The sequence below is a fragment of the Coenobita brevimanus genome, chromosome 82, assembly GCF_032717465.1.
Source record: "Coenobita brevimanus isolate Jiangsu-jjx chromosome 82, ASM3271746v2, whole genome shotgun sequence".
Lineage (NCBI taxonomy): Eukaryota > Metazoa > Arthropoda > Malacostraca > Decapoda > Coenobitidae > Coenobita > Coenobita brevimanus.
This window is the reverse complement of record NC_137035.1, coordinates 18,940,303-18,957,872: the sequence shown is the minus strand read 5'-3', so window position 1 is coordinate 18,957,872 and position 17,570 is coordinate 18,940,303. Positions and strand designations below refer to the sequence as shown.

The following is a 17,570-nucleotide window of genomic DNA, read 5'->3' as shown; positions in this document are numbered from 1 at the left end:
TGGAGATCATTGGCACGTAGGAAATACAGACAGAGGGAGACAATACCAGAGTTGACCTGTTGCATACATGAAGGGCTGGGAGTAAGGATTAACTCTTGCATTAAAGAGTTGGACAGAAAAGGGATGAGAGTTTGTTGCTACAGACGCGGGTGCTACAGACGCGGGTGCTACGCGCCCGCCATAGTGGTGGAGGGATGCAAGCAGACAGTTCAGAGGAGCAGTGACCGTTGAAGTAGATACATAAAAGGGAGACAGAGGTTGAAGGGAGCCAGTAAGAGGAAGAGTGTTAATGAGAGGAAAAACCTTTGACTCCACCTTGTTGAGACAAGCTATAGTACTGTATATGTGGGGAGCCTCCCCATACATGAAAGTTGTACAATACACTGGGGCGAATAAAACCCGTCTATAAAGTTAACAACTGTGCTAGGGTAAAGAAGGCACGGAGTTGGCTTAGTTACCTTACATTGAATGTCTGCAATATGCCGTAAAGGCTAATCTTTTAGTTTTCAGCATGCACAACATACCCTTTTGTTGTATGAGCATATGCCTCCCCTTGAAATAAATATATATATATATATATATATATATATATATATATATATATATATATATATATATATATATATATATATAAAGGCCAACATCCACTCAAGCAGGTAAGTCCAGGTGCTCCAGGTGCTCAAAATCAAAGCTCTGTCAATTAGAATACTATCCAACATATTCCTCAGAGCTCAGTACTTTCACCTTCGCTTTTCAGCCTGGCTTTTCTTCCAAGATCTACCAACTCCCCCTTCAGTAACAGTATTGACCTATGCCGGCGACCTGTTAACAGCCTCACAACACCCCACACTCAACAAGCAACTACCTAACTCCAGCTGTTACCTATGCTCACTAGAACACTCAGCCTACACTGACAAGACAAAATGCCTGCCTCACCAGCCAATAAACCACTGCCCTCTTGACTCCTGACAGAGATGAACCTCAAACACGCTCTCTAGTTACCTAAGTCTTTAACCAACCAATCCCACTAGAAAGACACCCCCAAATTCTAAGACTTACTTTGGACACACACATACAACTTTCTCGGCACTCAAGTAACATCAGTGCGAAGGTATCTCGTAATCTCGACACCTCGAAGACTCCCAGGCACTACCTTTATCCCACAGAAAGAATACTTGAAAACCGTCCGTAAGCAGTTCATTAGAACAAATGTGAATTACATTAGGACAAGCTAGGACCCAACCTTAACAAAAACAAACATGGATAAGCTTCAACAAACGAATGACAGTAGGATACACAAAGACCACAAAGCTACATCACCTATATATTATGAAACAAATATACTTCCAAACAGATGTCATACGAAATTATGAGGCACATAGTTCACCTCTTCAAGTCAAGATCAACCCTCGCAAACAGATGCACGGCCTCCAGCTGCGTCACCCCGCTCCACAAAGAAACGAAACACGAACAACTGGTCAACACGTCTACACAAGAGTATCTCTGAAACATCCCATTTTATCCAACCAACACCACACTCCACAGGTACTACATGCATAAATACAAAGCCACCACGGCAAACCAAAACCTATAATAACATCGTTCATGAACCACCACGACATAGTCTACTCGTATAACCCTCAAAAACTACCATACCCAGAGAGACAGGAGTGCACCTAGCTTGACAGCGATAAGCTAGACCACTAACCTTCCCTGCTACAATACCAACACAAAATACAACTCACATACAGCTGACTTAGCCTACACTGTAACGGAACACCCCACACCACAGTACACTTACTCCATGCACCACATTAGAATAACACAGTATAACCTCTGACTACAGTTAAAGTGGTCGGTTTCCCGTGGCCTGGATCCATATACTTAAGCCTGGGGTTGCAACAACAAAAACTCTCATGCAGTACCTCCGCCAAAGTCGGTGGAAGCCATCGATCAATTACTACCGAAATTGCTGATACGAACTGTAATATCAGTATGACAAAAGTGAAGGCCACAATTTTCGAAAAAATATATATATTAAATTGCAATCTTCCCAACCACCATCTGCCTAGATAGCTCAGTTGGGAGAGCGTTAGACTGAAGATCTAAAGGTCCCCGGTTCGATCCCGGGTCTGGGCAGTTTTGCTACCATTCTAGACATACACCGTACAGGGTAGAAAGTGGGCCCCCCTGCCTTCACTTACAGATCAAAACGTAAGATGAATGTCCAAGTCGGGCCGAAACTGTTCAAGGTTCCCAATAAATAGCTTCCCCGTAGGCAGTAGATTACCAGATTTCCCTAAGCTCAGAAAAGTAATCTGGCATTAGTCACGATAAAATCTTCCTAAATCTGCCAAAATAAAATACCATATTGCATTTACTATGACGACAGAGATCCCCATCCCCCTTTAGCTCGGTACATGGCCAGGTGTAGACAGACTGGAGATTTGATTTCACGACCAGTAACCAAGGAGATTCATTCCTATATCAGACTTATTCATACTGAGCAAGTGACCAAGTTCCGTCAGATGAAAACAAGCCGACTATATTGTGGTCGCACCATCTCACTAAGCTACGCAAGATGGGTTTTACTTTCAGTTCTCTCTCTCTCTCTCTCTCTCTCTCTCTCTCTCTCTCTCTCACACACACACACACACAGAGGAGGAAACAACCTTCATTAACTCGTGTAGTATGGCGACGTTAGTTGTATTCCATGTTCTTCCTGTCTTCAGGTACAGGTATGGTCAGACCTCGTGCAGAATACGTTAACTTGGTTTAATGGGGGGTTATAGACATCCATCAATCACTTCGTCTGGCATTAGCTACAATAACACCGTCAAAGGAGACATTACTCTTGCATATAAACAGCCAAATCATCGGAATTTCAACTGACCATATTACAATGTATGCCTCATTTATGGCATGGAGTTGCTGGGCGATCAATCAAAAATTTACTCTGATGTATCAGTCGTCACTCCTTACCGCGATGGTGGTATAGTGGTGAGCATAGCTGCCTTCCAAGCAGTTGACCCGGGTTCGATTCCCGGCCATCGCATATGTACGTTTTCTCGTCGTATGGAAACCACACATTCATTTTGGAACAAAAAATCGCGAGTATTCAGAGAAAATGCTGTCTTTCACGCGAGTAGAAAACAAACATCAACGGCAGTCATATGGATACGTGACATGAATGAAAACGAAAAGTGATACGCCCAACGTGGGGCTCGAACCCACGACCCTGAGATTAAGAGTCTCATGCTCTACCGACTGAGCTAGCCGGGCACAACACCACCATACCAAAAAGCAACAGATGTTTGAAAAGTTGGGTGATAAATCTGCACCCCACACAAGTTTGCTTCATCGATCAGAATATAAAAACAATGGAATTCCCCCGAGCTAGACCCAGTATTGCATCATATAATGCAAAATCTAGAACCGGATGGTGGGTGTGGATTTCTGCCCCCAACATGGTGATCGATTTGTGGTCATTTGCCAAGACTACCGAGTTATAGGGGTTAGTCATATGTCCCAAGGTGGTCTACGCATCTTTCTCTTCTATGCATGGATATTGATAATTATAGCCCCCAGCCCGGTCCTCTGTAATAGTCATCTGTTATCTTGTACTCCTCTCCCGTGCTAGAGAGGGATGTCTTTACGTGATGACACTGATACAACGATATAATCGGGTGGCTCCGCTGGCCGGTTACAGAAACGTTCCTCAGCTCCCAGTATATCTTCCAGATGAAGGAAGGTGAATTGCAGAAGGGAAACCTTAGCCTCCAATTCAATGGATTCACGTTTAGATGAGCCTAGGGACACAACAACAATCCTCTCACCCAAGCAGGTGCGTTGTGTGTCAATGTCACTATGATGCACAGACAAGAGAGACATACAGACTATTATAAAGACAAGAGCAGAACATAAAGGAGAGAAACGTCACCCGAACAGTGCTGCCTATGCTGAAGATACTACAAAACCCGATGACACTGGGAACAGAAGGTGCCATCACGGCAGAGGGTTAGAAATAATTGGCACACCGGACTTCTATCCAAGTTTCATACTTGTATTGCCCTGAGCTGGGAAAACCCCAACTTGCTTTCCAGCTGGGGACAGTCTCCCTGTCAAGACAGCCACAAAGACAAGCCCCTCCAGGCATCCACCACCAAAGACGTATACACAGAAGTCACTAACGTTAACTATGCCACGGCCTCTGGAAGACACTTACGGGAATGAAAGGCCGCCACCGACAGAGAACCTCACCTCACTGCTGTGAGCACCCACCTGAATTCCACTGAAATGTCATCAGGGATGGCCTACTGAACATTCCAGAGCATGACTGTATCTCTCAGGGGTGTACCCAGTGGGCTCACTCCCCCCCCTACCCCCCACCCCGTGTCTATCATCAGAGATCGTCATTGCTGTGGTACTACTGCCTGGACAAGTGGACCGAAGCCTGGAAAGGGTCTAAGAACTGGTCACTTTATGTTATTCTTCTGAGGCATCCCTTGGCAGGATAAAAAGGCATCCTGTCTCCACCCTTCTGGATTAGAAGAAATGCAAGATGATCCACTTCGCCTTCATTAACAGTTTTCAAGAAAGCACTGAAGATGGGCATATGAGAGTAATGCAGGGGTTGGGCTTGAAACCTGTACCATTCACTAATTCAAATTTTCTTTCTTTTTTCAGGGCTCGTCTACGACAACAGTCATATGTTTCTTTTCGTCCTTTCCTATAAAATTTCCACATCATTTTTTCCGCTAGATTGCATTATCATTTTTTTTTTTTTTTTAAGTTTTCTCGCCCGTTCCGGACAGAAGGTTTAGTGAGTTGGGGGACAGTCGTCTTTGCTATCCCTGTCTTATTTTACAGAGCATAGTGACTCTTTTACAGAAGATTCCTAGGAATCAGGTCAACCGGTCTACTGCAGTTTCCCTCTTTCTAAATGTTCTTATGTAGTTAAACTCTGCAGTTCGAAAAGCCTCCATTAAGCTCCTATAACGGTATGAACGAAGCAAGAAAACTACGGTACTTCATCGGACTGAGGAGTTGAGCATATTTTGAGGCATTATGAAGTGCAAAAATGAAATAATGAAAAGCAGTCGTATGTGATTTCAGTAACACAAATCTTCCCAATCCTTGACAAATTCTGACTTCCTTCATCTGATGTGCAAGGACAGGGAAAAGTGGGATGCAGTGCTGTAGTAAAGATTTTAACAGATGCTGTCTAACTCTCTCCACATCAAAAAGCCTATCCTAAGCTGAATAAAACCGTCCGGAGATAGCAAACACTAAAACACAAAATATATACATCATCTGCTTGCTGGAGTTAGCTGTTAAATCGTTTCAAGAGCTGCAAGAATAAAACAAAACGGGGCGCCGGACTGAAGGGGTAAATTACAACTTGGACTCAGAAAGGTTATGAGTATGGCCCGTGTACTACCTGGCGGGGCGATGGTAAGAGGCGCCTTCACGTGGCAGCAACGGATTATGCACACATCCCCTTATTCAACATTCCGTCTTCAGGAATTCTATGCTTCATTCCACAGTGTATCAATCTACATTAATGGCCTTCACCTGATACTACGGTACTCTTGAACTCAGATGACGTACCTTTTATTCTGTTCTTGCTGCTACCACACGATTTGGTTCATTTGGGGGAGACGTTTTGCTGTATCGGGTGTAGAAAGTCCCCACAAACCTCTCGACGTGATTCCTCTCCCAAAGCAAAAGATAATCGTCCGAGGGTTTTCAAGAATATAAGTCGTCGTTGCGAAGAGGTTAAGCCATTCCATCAACTGAGGTCCACTGGGTTCACTTTCAGATAAGCCTGGGAGAACAGCAACGATTCCTAATACTGACGTTTCCATTTTTTTTCCGTACTGTGGCTCCCATCTAAATCTAACTTTGGAGAAACAAACAAGGCAACGTCGCTGGAATGAACAAGTAAGATATCAACTTCTAACAATTCGAGTAATCAAAGATAGGGACACTGTACATGCATGCCAAAGAACGCTCCCCCCCCCCACCCCAAATGAACCGAAACTTCAGTGGTGTGGGAGAAGTTGCACAAGGATAAAACGAAGGTATCTGTGGATGAAACACAGTAAGGGCACAACAGAAGTCATCGCCCACGTGGAAATTACGCTATAATACTCTTTTTCTTTGATGTCCAGGAGGATTGAACTCACCACTTTGCAGAGACACGTATGCGAGACCGACGCACCCGATGAGCCTACAGTATATGCTAATACCTGGGTGGCGATTCTATTTCCCAGCCAAACTTTCATCAAATTCTTCTCTAGTGTCTTTGACTAACGAGTCGCTTCGATGTGTCACGATTTCATCTTGCAATGCCTCCATTTATTTTCTACACGACGTGGTTAACAGAAAGGATTCCTCACAATTTTGCTTCTGGAAAATCATTATGAAATTCGGTCACTGGTTAATCCAGATGCCGAAGCTTACTGTATGCTTCCCATCTTGGTGTTCATTGCTCTAATACGACGCGTAACCTACTCAACAAACAAATAATTTTTAATGCTACATTAACGCGACCCTCAATCACTTACCAGCCAAGGGCCGTAAAAGGGTTTCTTGATATCCGTGCCGTGAATTGTTCAGATAGAAGAATTACACTCCCATCAGAAAAGCTGCATAATGAGACGATAACAACAGCTTCATTCAGACTTGGACCCTCTTCAGGTATGAGGAGTGATGGAACACGTGCGTGTATACGGTATATAGCAACGAGAGGCGGAGCGATATGGTAGTAGTGGCAATCCCAGGCTCAGCTGAATGTGAACCTATTGGACTGCGAGTTTAAGTTCCTCTTCCCCTGTAGTCCAACATACTCCTTTTTGGGGAACAGGGAAGTAACTAAGTGACGCTTGTATAACCAAGTTGTAGTAGTAGTAGTTGTTGTTGTTCCCTAGGCAGTCTGGCCGAACAGCCCCGAGTCCCTCAGGAAGGCCATGGCCGAGACCGGGTTTTCCCACAGAGCTCTCAAAGAGTGTATGTTGTGTCGTTGGCGTAGGTGATTGTGTGCAATGCAGTCTTCCAAAATGTGCTTAATAGTATGGGGTGCTGCGTTACATCCTGGACAGGCATCAGCGACGGAGTCATCCAGCCTCTTCTGGTAGCTTAAGAGGGCTGGATGGTGCCTACATCTCAGCCTGGCCAGGTGGACCCTGTCCTCACGAGGGAGATAGGATTCAGAGGGGTGGATGTCAGGAGGCCGTGCAAGCATCTCAACCAAGTTGTTGAGCCCCTATAGTTATGCGATGTCGGTGCCAGCACAATAAGGAGTAAGAAAGAGTAACTGACGAAAGAAATTAGCGAGGTTTAGTGTAGGAATATGTGGGGAGCGAGGGGAAAGGGGGGAGAGATGTGGGGAGGGACTTTAGTTCTTCCACTTTAACTTGGCCCAGACTTCCGTCCCCTTGCACGGTATCTCGTTGCTCAGCGGCGGAAAAAGACAATACTGTGGCTTTAAATCCATTCCACTGCACTCCTTCGTAACCATCATCATATTCTAACGATAATCTAAGTTACAACTCAACACTCAGCATGGAGAGAAGGCAATTATACGCTGAGTTGGGATAAAGAGTATAGATGAGTCAAGAAGGAGCAAGAGAGACAGAGAGAGCGAGGGGTAGAGGAAGCAGCAATGATACACGTTATCTTCAGTTAAACTGAAGTGAACAAACTCTCGTCAAAGAAACATTTAATGAATCTTTCACCTACTGCCTCTTCACTAGTCTAGATCCTCACATTCGAGGACGGCAAAACCAACCGGGCCTGTCCGGGATTTGAACCCGGGACCTCCTGCACCCAAAGCAGGAATCATACCCCTAGACCAACAGGCCATATTTGAAAGATCAGTAGTATCTTTAATATACTGAAAATGTTACTACGTTACAGGTACCGGTACTTCTGAATGTCAATATTTCTAAATAATTAACATATTTCTGTAGTGGGCTCACTGTCGACTACGAAAACAGCCAATCTGTCTGAAATGCAGACTAAAGTTTCTCATACAACCTTACATTATGAACACATCCTCCCTGTATAAAAGGTAAAATTCCCCAGCATCAATTCTATGTGTTTTCACGGCAAACACTGCAAAATGTAAAAGTACACAAGGGCCTGTCCGGGATTTGAACCCGGGACCTCTCGCACCCTAAGCGAGAATCATACCCCTAGACCAACAGGCCAGTGCTTGACTGGAACTACCATTTCTGTTTTAAGTAGCAAAGCTGCTGGTCAGTTCTGGCATAAATCTACAATTCGCGACTAGCATAAACGGAAGTAGAGGAGATTTCAACACTGCGTACCTAATACAACAGAACTAAACTGCAACTTACAAATGCGAAATAATATCAATCTAAGCCATCTGCACTGAAAAGACATAGCATCAAGTCACATCGTGTTCACACATCACCTGCATTATAAAATTAGATAATATGTTCAAATGCGTTTATTCTTATGATAAGTGGGTCTAACACGGATTGAGAAACTTTTATTCTTATTAATGATTTGCTTTTATTAGCAGCTCATGCAATATCGAGGTAGCGTGGCCGAGCGGTCTAAGGCGCTGGTTTAAGGCACCAGTCTCTTCGGAGGCGTGGGTTCGAATCCCACCGCTGCCAGTACTTTTCAATATAATCAGGTCACGGAAGGTCCGAACTAATCAATACTACGCCGCTGGTCACTCTGAGGTACGCCAATTGGCTTATCGCTACTACGCACCTTTATTTTCAATCTTTTTGAGTGTAGCACATAGTGTTATAGCTTCACACGTTTCAACACTGGGTGGGGTGGGTGAAGACACTGCAGTAGGTTTGTCTGAGCCTATGGCAGGAAACAAGAGGAATCGTATACCCTGTGAATATAAGCGTTGTGGATCGGCGGCATGTCAAGGATGTCATTTCTCAAATATTCTCCAAATCAGAGCAGGTTGAATGGGTGGAGAAAAGCAGGGACTGAGGCATGCCGGTAGATGCATACCAGTATCTCAGTGGGATCTGTGAGTCATCTACTGTATACACTGTATATAAAAGAGCCGCGTTGTTTGTTGGTTGGTTTGTATTTCAATCAGCCCAAAATAAGGGCCAGAGACCCCCAGACCCATGCATATTCTGAATCAGGGTAACCCAAGGATGGTACCGTTTTAGATAGGTCAAAATTCAAATCTGTGTCATTTGAGTTCACCAGTAGTGTTTGCCTTTTTGGCCCGGGCAACGCCGGGTACCCCCGCAGCCCAAGACTCGCATGACCTCCAGTTCGGACACAGGCTGTGAGGTTGACCTCCGAGGTCACTTCAGGTCACCTGTCGGAGGTCATTTGAGATCATCGGTAATACACGCTCGAACGACTGACCCGGGAACCCAATTTTTGGTATGGAGACTCACATGACCTCCAGTTCGGACACTGGCAATGTGAGGTTGACCTCCGAGGTCATTTGAAGTCACAAGTCGGAGGTCATTTGAGGTCAGTGGTAATAGTAAACAAGTGCGCACAAATACTGTGCGTTAGTCTGCGAAAGCTGAAATAAAAAGTTCCTGGACTTCTTATAATCTCTCTTCAAAAGCATAAGTGGTACATGGTCTTTCTGCAGTAGAAAGACTGAACTAGAACAAATAGGATTACAGTGTTTGCCTCTTTGGCCCAGGCAACGCCGGGTACCCCTGCTAGTAGGTGAATAAAATCCTATGGACGTATAAAATAGCACTATTGAACGACGGCCTCAGTGGGATGTAATGGGTCAGACTTTATGTTGTGATGATGGAAGCTGTAGGTGGACTGGTAGGATGGAAGTCAAAGGTGAGGTAGCAAAAATGGGTGGAATGGGTTGAAAAAGGGAGCATGGGATGGTTTACGACAAAGAGTCGATTATACCCTACGAAAATGGGTACTTAATGAGGGGCAGTGTTGACAGTGGGATAGTGTAAGAAATTAAAGGCTGGTGTGTGGAGGTGGAGGAGGGAGGGGCGGTGCTGGAGCGGGAAAAGGATGGGATGGGGTGGGTGGAACAGGGTGGGCAAGACAAGCTGGAGCAGTGGTGGGTGGCGGGGCTGGGAGGACGTTCTACCCATTGTGATGATGGGGACTGTAGGTTTTCTGGTACAGGTCTGTTGATGGTTAAGTTCAAAACTTTCCCCTTGCAGAAGAAAATACACGAACGCCACTCATAGGCCACCAGTGTAATATTGCAGGCACTGATATAATGTTGCAGTAATACAGTACATAACGCCACTCATAGGCCACCAGTGTCATATTGCAGGTACTGATATAATCTTGCAGTAATACAGTACATAACGCCACTCATAAGCCACCAGTGTCATATTGCAGGTACTGATATAATCTTGCAGTAATACAGTACATAACGCCACTCATAGGCCGCCAGTGTCATATTGCAGGTACTGATATAATCTTGCAGTAATACAGTACATAACGCCACTCATAAGCCACCAGTGTCATATTGCAGGTACTGATATAATGTTGCAGTAATACAGTACATAACGCCACTCATAGGCCACCAGTGTCATATTGCAGGTACTGATATAATGTTGCAGTAATACAGTACATAACGCCACTCATAGGCCACCAGTGTCATATTGCAGGTACTGATATAATCTTGCAGTAATACAGTACATAACGCCACTCATAGGCCGCCAGTGTCATATTGCAGGTACTGATATAATCTTGCAGTAATACAGTACATAACGCCACTCATAAGCCACCAGTGTCATATTGCAGGTACTGATATAATCTTGCAGTAATACAGTACATAACGCCACTCATAGGCCACCAGTGTCATATTGCAGGTACTGATATAATCTTGCAGTAATACAGTACATAACGCCACTCATAGGCCGCCAGTGTCATATTGCAGGTACTGATATAATGTTGCAGTAATACAGTACATAACGCCACTCATAGGCCACCAGTGTCATATTGCAGGTACTGATATAATCTTGCAGTAATACAGTACATAACGCCACTCATAGGCCGCCAGTGTCATATTGCAGGTACTGATATAATCTTGCAGTAATACAGTACATAACGCCACTCATAAGCCACCAGTGTCATATTGCAGGTACTGATATAATCTTGCAGTAATACAGTACATAACGCCACTCATAGGCCGCCAGTGTCATATTGCAGGTACTGATATAATGTTGCAGTAATACAGTATATACATAACGCCACTCATAGGCCACCAGTGTCATATTGCAGGTACTGATATAATGTTGCAGTAATACAGTATATACATAACGCCACTCATAGGCCACCAGTGTCATATTGCAGGTACTGATATTTGGTAATTATATTGATTACCAGGAACTGGAGTCTGGTTGGCAGCTGCAATGGGAGCTCCATTCATCTCGGGAGTACCATTTTTTTTTTTTTTATTAAAAAGAAAAAAGTAATCCAAGGCTTATAGCTTGCAAAACTCGTTCTTCCGAACAGAATTGACAAAAACGAAAGCCATGTTCAAGAGTCATTTATTTTGTAACGCCTGTACATAGGAAGCGTTATGAGGAACACACTGAGGTGGTTTGGCCATGTGGAGAGGATGGGGGGTGAAAGACTGACGAAGAGAGTGTATGTGAGTGAGGTGGAGGAGGGAAGAGGGAGGGGGAGGCCGAGGATGAGATGGAGGGATGGGGTGGAGAGGTATATGAGAGAGGGGGGTGTGAGTTGGGAGCAGGGCAGTGAAATGGCGGGGGACAGGGCGACTTGGAGGCGATTTGTTTGTGGCCACCGCAAACGGGATTGAGGCGTCTGGCAATAGATAGATAGATAGAGATTACAGGGACAGTGGCAAATATAGACAGTGACCGAATTAGCCAGTTGCATACATGTGGGACCGAGAGTAAGCTGCCAGCTGGCTCTTGCATCAGAAAGTTGGACACAAGAGAGTACAAAGTATGCAGCTATATGGATGTCACCTGCCCACCGTAATTATGAAAGGAGGAATACAGAAAGTTCAGAAATAATGAACAGAAGTGTAGAGATGGAAGATAAAGATAAGAGAGACGCAGCGCTGTGGTGAAAAGAGCCTGAAAGAAGTTAATGAAAAGAAGAGTTGCCGAGACAAAACGTCTTTGATTCCACCCTCCTTTGAAGTGCTATATGAAGTTAACTCCTCCACACATGAAAGCCATACTCCACACAAGGGTGAAAATCGGTCCCTGTATAAAGCCAGCAGGGGTTATACAATGCACCGAGTTAGTTCAGCACACTTAACCTTTGCAAAGCTGTTTTTGGGAGAGAAGTAATATGATCTCTCCAAGCCTGTGATCTCATCAAGCCATATCACCAGAAAAGGAGACGCTAAGAATACCATGAGATAATGAAGGACTGAGCTACGTGCCCAAGAAAAATACGGGATATTACTGTGAAAGACTGGTGCACTGCAAGATGAACTGAATTTCTGACGCATAAAAAATAAGGTCGCTTTTACCCCAACCAAGAGTATTAGAAAAATCTGAAACCAGGTGTACCACACTTTCATCGCGTGACTGTTGAAGTGACTGATGTGATGGACCCTGCAAGGAGTGGATATAAAAGTGAAGGGTGAATCCATCAGCATGCGAGTTAGCAGGTCTAGATGTTCAGCTTAGGAGGTTAGTGATGAACTGAAGCAAGGTAGCTCGTGAGAGGACAGAACCTGAGGGAACACAACTGTTGATAGTTTTGCAAGAACGACATCTATACGGTATATACAGTGATCAGGGTGGAAGTTTCACAGCTCATGTATGACAAATGCCGTAAAAGAGTAGTATAGAAATTAAAACTTGTGCCACACTCAGCTAAATGTCTTTCAGATGTCAAGTGTAAAGGCAAAGGTTTCATTTAAGTCTCAAAAGAGGACTGACCAGAGAATATAAAGGGACTGTAAGATCATCAGTGGGGCGTATCTGATGGAAATCATATTGATGGTCAGACCGGAACTCCAAATTCATCTTGTTGAGTCTGCACTCTAAAGACTGTCCAGGTACAAGATATTAAGGTAACTGGGTGTTAGTCGGACGGTTAGAAATGGCCATCCGTCTTCAGAACAAATTGAATGGAAACAAACTTCCAACAAAAAGGAAATGTGCAAGTAGACAAAGGCAAAAGAGGTTGCCTAGGCAGGGCGTTAGCAAGGAAGGGCAGTTCTAAAATAAGTACAGGAGGTACTCCATAAAGTCTATCCGAGAGGGTAGATTGTACTGTACAACTGAAAGCATGAAAAAGTCAGCGGTGGAAGTGAGAAGGAACGACACCAGAATCGATCAGATTGAAGTTAGAGACAAAGTTCTGGTCATAGAATTCAACTTCACCAGAAGAAGAAACAGCAATAAGGTCAGAGTGGAAGAGAGGAAAACAGCAAATAGAGCAAACTTGTTTGTCGGAAAGATTTTTAGCAAAGATGCTAAAAGGAACGGGAGCTCTGTGTGTGTGTGTGTGTGTGTGTGTGTGTGTGTGTGTGTGTGTGTGTGTGTGTGTGTGTGTGTGTGTGTGTGTGTGTGTGTGTGTGTGTGTGTGTGTGTGTGTGTGTGTGTGTGTGTGTGTGTGTGTGTGTGTGTGTGTGTGTGTGTGTGTGTGTGTGTGTGTGTGTGTGTGTGTGTGTGTGTGTGTGTGTGTGTGTGTGTGTGTGTGTGTGTGTGTGTGTGTGTGTGTGTGTGTGTGTGTGTGTGTGTGTGTGTGTGTGTGTGTGTGTGTGTGTGTGTGTGTGTGTGTGTGTGTGTGTGTGTGTGTGTGTGTGTGTGTGTGTGTGTGTGTGTGTGTGTGTGTGTGTGTGTGTGTGTGTGTGTGTGTGTGTGTGTGTGTGTGTGTGTGTGTGTGTGTGTGTGTGTGTGTGTGTGTGTGTGTGTGTGTGTGTGTGTTTTAACGAAGAACACATTAAAAAAGGTTCCGGACAGAAACACACAGAGCACGTGCCTCTGGGGTCAGTTGTCGTCGGTACCGTACCTTTTTGAAAGTCACTTCCTTGTTGAGGACAGCATTAGAACAAGCTTGATTAAACGAAGACCCTTTTGACGTTAGTCAGGGGGGTAAGAAAAAGGAATGCACTCTTCCATGCCCACCAAAATATTCCCTGTAAAGTGCAGAGCATACTTAGATGGTTCTCAGCCATGCAACCAAAAGTCATTCCATGAACTCAGAGGTACCAATTGAAGGCCTTCTAATCAGCAGTATTGTAATGCCACAGACAATGCTTCTCAGAAGGGTCCAAAGGCCCTACTGGAGCAACAGGACAGGATACTGAAATTAGGCTGTGATTGGGGAAATCCAAAGGATAAAAGATTGACAAAGTATGATTAGCTGTATGAAGGAAGTCACATAAACTGGAGCTCTCCAAAACAGCTGGTAATACAGGTAGGGTGCTGTACAAGCTGCTCTAGGTAATTAACCCATTTGCGCCCAGTGTCCTCAGTATAGGTCGGAGCTGGGTATTTTCAAAAGTCAATAAAGAGGGGAACCTCGGGGTAGGGACCTATGAACTTCGCGACTACGAGCCGCTAGGCGGAGGGCAGAACGCTTAGGAGACTTCCAGCACAAAACTCTCACACAGGAACCCTGGGAGCTACTGGGTTAAGGATAGGAAATATGTACGATTGGTTTGCTAATTAACTGGTTTCGTGAAAAAAAGGAGAAACCAAAGATTGTGGGAAGATCAATGAAACATCCTAGAATGAAAGTTTCAGAGAAAAGAAAAACACAAAATGGAAATAATGTGTTCCACTTTAAAGTTAGGCAGACAAAGAGCTGTGGATAGTCAGTCGAGTTAGGCGAGACGTAAACATCACAAAAACATTGAGTTAGACTGATAGGATTCAAGTTTGGGAACACGAGCACAAGTGAGTCCATCGCACATTTACACGCGACAACCTCCTTTGGTTTGGAAGTGAGTTTATGGAGCACAGAAGGATACAAAACAATGGGTTGTTATCAGTAATTACGAGGCTTTAAAGCGGATAGGTGGTGCTCGAGAGAGGAAATTGGTGGCAAGACCATAAGTGTTGCTGAAATTAATAGAAAGTAATTCAGGAAATAGTCCAGAATACAGCTATTGATTTAGTCACCAACAGGAAAGTAGACATTTTCGGGGACATTAGTGGCTCCCTACTCGGGTGGGGGTGGGGGGTCTGTGACATCGCCACTTGAAGCCCCCCCACCTCTTTCCTAATTCTCAGAAGATACCGTAAGTAATGTGCAATATGCATGTAGTTTAATGCAATCGGTTTTAAGAGGTTATTTATACACATCTTGGAGATACTTAAGAAAGGTCAGCAAAGGAGAATGGCCAGGAGTTAAGGTCCTGATAGCTGGTGAAATGGAAGCCCTTGTTCTCCCTGTCACCGGCTTTCCACCCTCCTCGCGAGTACTAACCTGGTCGACTGGTACAAAGTCTCCCTTCAGTTAGTATGATCGTATTACCAGAACTAATTTTAATGGAATTAGCATACAGGATCAATAAAACCAAAACCAGATAAGATCAGATTAAAAGAAAAAAATCTGCAATTGGACTCAGTTCTGGTTGTGCTGAGGCTAAAACACTGCGTGTGCCTGTCAGGTGGTTGACTTCTTTTGCTTGAGGAGGTAACTTGGAGGGTGGGGGGAGGGGGCGGTGGATGGTTAGAGTGGGGACTGGGAGGTGGAGGGACAATATACGGTAACTCTTGTGTACACATGGCCTGGTTGGGGTGTGTGGCGTGTGGATGGGAGGTTGTGGCAAGATTGGCTGGTGGTAATGATGCAGAGGCCACACTGATAAAGCCTGACCTGGAGGACAGTAATACATGGGAGGCTGGAATCAGTTGCTTGCTGAATTCAGAAGCATACCTGTTACTGTATGGCTGTACCTGTCAGTATACTGATGACTGCAAATGGGCCGAGACTACAGAGTGGCTTAAATATGTACTTTTATTGAGACATCGTGTTACTATATTTACAGTTTAGCTTATTTCTTCCTGTACACACGCGCGCTGGGCTGGGAAAAAATGCAAATATAGCGAAAATAGAAACCGGGTAATCATGGGAAAAAAAAAAAAAAAAAAAAAAAGTGAAAGAAAACGCAAGCATTGTAGTGAGATTAGCAAGACGAAAAACGAGAAAACTGAGTAGAAACAGAAGTGTGAACAACAAGTAGGCGGAAGCGGGGATGAGAGAACGAGAAGCAAGATCAATACCCGGTAAACAAGACAAAGGACACCTTTGATAACCTCACGCAACCCAACACATTTCATGCCTTTTGTCTTTGGACACACTCCTCAAACACATCTCAGACACTCTCCAGATACACACCATACGCAACTCACGACACACCCAAGACGCACACCGAACACACCACCAACACCCCTCACACCACAACACATTCCCTACAGGTGTGACGATAATAAGCCTCCACAGATGTAACTTGCCAGATTTCATACTTCAAATAGATACAGTACAAAGATTCATTAAGTGAGTGAATGGCACAGGTACACTGAATTTGGCTGCCCGTGTGGGTGTAGCAAAAAGACAAAATCGAAACAGAAGTAGGATCAGCATGACGAAAAACGAGGTAATGCACTATGACCATGAGGTGGTGAAAATTTGTTACACAGTACACTGATTTAATCCAAAGCTGTGTGGTTGACGGGGGGTGTGTTGGGCATATATTCTTGGTGGCCTCAGTGTAGTTGTTGACTTTATACACGGGTTTTATTAGCCCCTGTGTAGAATACAACTCTCGTGTAGGGAGGTCCTCCACATACAGCTTTTCTCAACAAGGTGGAGTCAAAGGCTTTTAGTCTCATCAACTCCTCCTCAAACTGGCTCCCTTCAACCTCTGTCTCCTCGCCGCACTGTTACATCTTTATCTCTTATCTATCGATACTTCAATGGTCACTGCTCTTCTGAGCTGTCTGCGCATAACACCCATCTAGCAACATACTCTCATCCCTTTTCTGTGCAACTCTAATACAAAGGATAACCGTTACTCCCAGTCTTTCATATGTGCCACAAGTCATCTCCGGAACTGTCTCCCTCTGTATTTCCTGCTCCCTATGATCTCCAGTCTTTCAAACGCAGTGTGTCCAGGCATCATCATCCCAAGTTCCCAAGTCCAATTCCCTCCTAAGAGGTAGACTGGGTAGGATCCGGAGGCAAATAACAAGAAAACATAAAAGTATGGGAACTATCAAATACAAAGTTCAGTGAAATAAAAAACACTAATTCATGCAACCTCCAAATCTCATAAACTTCGCCTCCACCCTTTAAAGAAAAAAAAAAAAAAAAAAAAAAAAAAATCGCACGTTTACCCCCCTCCATTTTCTATTATTTTTCATATTTACGTCGCATACACCTATGGGATAGCTATTCCATCAACTACCAAGTTAGTTTTAAAAAGCAGGGAGCAACCTTTGTCAAGTAGATCTCTAACCTAATTATCAACCCAATCTGCACCCTTGTCAGTTCTGTAGTATCCTCAACTTCCATAGCTACCAGCAAGTTTTTTTTCTCACACAGTACCACAGCTGTCTATCTTCTTGGTCTTCTATGCTGCCTCCATCAAATTTACTTGTACAATATAC

General features: G+C 44.3%; 6 non-coding genes across 6 annotated transcripts; 3 read left to right on the top strand and 3 right to left on the bottom strand.

Annotated features, from left to right (window-relative positions):
• Window positions 1-2,066: 2,066 nt before the first annotated feature.
• TRNAF-GAA (transfer RNA phenylalanine (anticodon GAA)) lies at window positions 2,067-2,139 on the top strand. The gene has a single exon. It is a non-coding gene; the product is annotated as a tRNA-Phe (tRNA).
• An 844-nt stretch (window positions 2,140-2,983) lies between these two features.
• TRNAG-UCC (transfer RNA glycine (anticodon UCC)) lies at window positions 2,984-3,055 on the top strand. The gene has a single exon. It is a non-coding gene; the product is annotated as a tRNA-Gly (tRNA).
• Window positions 3,056-3,209: 154 nt separating this feature from the next.
• TRNAK-CUU (transfer RNA lysine (anticodon CUU)) lies at window positions 3,210-3,282 on the bottom strand. Its single transcript has one exon. It is a non-coding gene; the product is annotated as a tRNA-Lys (tRNA).
• A 4,511-nt stretch (window positions 3,283-7,793) lies between these two features.
• Window positions 7,794-7,865, bottom strand: TRNAP-UGG (transfer RNA proline (anticodon UGG)). The gene has a single exon. It is a non-coding gene; the product is annotated as a tRNA-Pro (tRNA).
• A 276-nt stretch (window positions 7,866-8,141) lies between these two features.
• TRNAP-AGG (transfer RNA proline (anticodon AGG)) lies at window positions 8,142-8,213 on the bottom strand. The gene has a single exon. It is a non-coding gene; the product is annotated as a tRNA-Pro (tRNA).
• Window positions 8,214-8,566: 353 nt separating this feature from the next.
• TRNAL-AAG (transfer RNA leucine (anticodon AAG)) lies at window positions 8,567-8,648 on the top strand. The gene has a single exon. It is a non-coding gene; the product is annotated as a tRNA-Leu (tRNA).
• Window positions 8,649-17,570: the final 8,922 nt, after the last annotated feature.